The following is a 2,533-nucleotide window of genomic DNA, read 5'->3' as shown; positions in this document are numbered from 1 at the left end:
TTAGCAGGTTCTGAGCATGCTCAGTGTGAACCGGCTTGTTGTCCCTCTGCAGATGTTCCTCTGATCGTTGGTGTGACTCTGGTTCTGGTTCTGGTCTCAGCAGCTCTGCTGGTTTCCTGCAGGAGACTATCTCTGAGAGGTGAGACACCAACAAACACCAGCACTCAGTTAAAGGAGCCACAGTCTGACCAGGAGCAAAAAACTGAGATATTCACCTAAAAACAGAATGTAGTTGATGAGCCAAATGTTTTGCATCATGAAACTTTGATTAAAAAAAGGATGTGGAGAATCCTCTTTCTGTTGGACCAGATTAGCAGTTAGAACCATTTGGGCCTCTGGCTCCACCTGGTGGTGAGGTGGAGTCATGAGTTCACTGGAGAACATCTGGACTGGACTCAGCCTGAGCCTTCTCAGTGCCATGGTGCTGTTTATTTAGAAGAATCAAGTCCGGTGGTTCATACTCAAATCCAGGCACACTGGGCCAATAAGTGGCGTTTCAACACTGCCACCAAGAAATAAAGAGACTCCAAATGACGCCATGTTTGTTGTTTGTGAAACTGCAGTGCATCGGGTGACGTCATTGTTATGCCACCATGGAGGTCTAGTTTTGTTTATGAAAAACTATAATTAATTACTTAGGGCAATTATTCATAAGACTAGTAATTTGGACTAAAATTTCCAAATTGGGGAACCACCTGGTTATGAAGAAAATAGCCAAATAGTTAAATTTTGATTATTGTCTGTACATACCTGCCTGATGAGACTTAGGTTTTAAAATAAGAGATGAAGTCGTAAGTCCATTGCTGGAGTTTTTTCAACAGAAAGAACCACACATGTATGGAATAAAGTTACAGACAGAAATCTTGGGGAACCTGCAATTCCAAAGTTCCTTTGTGAATAAAACCCGCATCAAGATTTATTCCTTTGGGTCAAATATAACTAAGGTAACCTCCATCACATGGTATCTGATATAACAGAAAAATGCTGACAATTATAAATGATCACCCAACAACTGAAGGGCTGTTAATACTTTCACTAGACCCTGTAAGTGATTGGTGTTGTATATCGATTGCATTAATGAAAAAACAAAGTTTGCAACATGTGTGTCTATTTAAGAAGACTGATCTGGATGTTTAACTTTATCTGAACCAATCACAAAGCTTCACTATTTTAAACTAATCAGATTAAAGTGATTCTTGACTTGATGATTTTACTGTATATAATTTCAGAAGCACTAAAAACTTTCAGCTTCTTAAACAATCACAAATTGCTCAACAGATGCAGAGAACGAAGGAGGTCCAGCTGGATCAAACGCTGTGGTACGTTTTTCTAAAACCTGTTGCATCATTTCCTCAAGGTTCTTCCTTTATTTCAGGGTTTAAAGTTTATTCATCTCTTTATGAAACTGAATGTAACAACAACGAATGTTTCTAACTCCTTTTTAGAAATCCATATATGAAACCTCCACTTTTAAGAACTCCATCTACCAGGACCTCAGTTATGTCACCAAAGAAGAGAATCATATCTATTGTACCATAGATGAAGACAATCAAGATCCTGGAATCCGGTTCTGAGCCTCAGGAATAATGCTCGTTCTGCTTAAATCAGAATAAAACTGAATTAGAAAAATGCATTCTTGCATCCCAGATAAAGAGTTTGACATGTAGCTGCATGTTGTTGAATAGTTGTTGATAAAGTTGTGGATCAGTTCGCTGGACCAAGGATCCAAGTCTTTGTCACTGTGATAAAATGGACCAAGACTTGGTCTGGTCAGTTACACTCTAACTCTGAACAGAACCTCTTTGGTACCACAAGGCTCGATCCTGGGCCCCCTCTTATTCATATCCACATGTTCCTACCGGCTCAGGGAATAATAAGATATAAGACCATAACTATGCAGATGGTACACAGCTCTATGTTGTGATGTCACCAGGTGACTCTGAACCATCCAATCACTGAACAGATGATTAGAACAGATAAATGTGTGGATGAGCCAAAACCTTCAGAACAGAAACAAAACTGAAGTTATTATCTGTGGGCCTGAACAATCTAGAGCTATAGATCTAGAGTCAACACAGCTTCAGTTATTACAGCTGGGAACTAGAGATCATGCTGACCTCTGACCTGAACCTTCAGAGCCACATAGAGACAGCTCCAAAGTCGGCCTTCTGTCACCTGAAGAACATTTCCAGGATTAATGGACTAATGTCATCCATGTGTTTGCCACTGATCTCCTTTAAATCAAGGCTAAAATCACTGAATTTATTAGTAATAAATGGAACTTTGATCAATATATTTGTTTGATGATTATATTTGTATTTTTTCTTGCTTGTTTCATAGTTACTGTATTATGTTTTTATGATGAAAAGCATTTTGAACTTCCTGTTGCTGAAATCTTTTATACAAATAAACTTGACTTTCCTGGCTTCAGCTGCCTCTGTCTGACCTTTGACCCTGCTGCCTGCAGAAGAACAGTTAAGCTAACAGGACTGTTGGGATGATCTGTCTTTATAAACTGTCCTCAGGTCTGAGT

General features: G+C 39.2%; 1 long non-coding RNA gene across 1 annotated transcript; it reads left to right on the top strand.

Moving 5' to 3' along the window:
- The first annotated feature begins 45 nt into the window (after positions 1-45).
- Positions 46-2,301, top strand: LOC103461294 (uncharacterized). The gene is made up of 3 exons (XR_533089.2): positions 46-139; positions 1,279-1,319; positions 1,446-2,301. It is a non-coding gene; the product is annotated as an uncharacterized LOC103461294 (long non-coding RNA).
- The last annotated feature ends 232 nt before the right edge of the window (positions 2,302-2,533 follow it).

Source organism: Poecilia reticulata, unplaced genomic scaffold (genome assembly GCF_000633615.1).
Source record: "Poecilia reticulata strain Guanapo unplaced genomic scaffold, Guppy_female_1.0+MT scaffold_958, whole genome shotgun sequence".
NCBI classification, from domain to species: domain Eukaryota; kingdom Metazoa; phylum Chordata; class Actinopteri; order Cyprinodontiformes; family Poeciliidae; genus Poecilia; species Poecilia reticulata.
The sequence above is the reverse complement of the archived record's forward strand: the minus strand, read 5'-3'. Positions and strand labels throughout refer to the sequence as shown.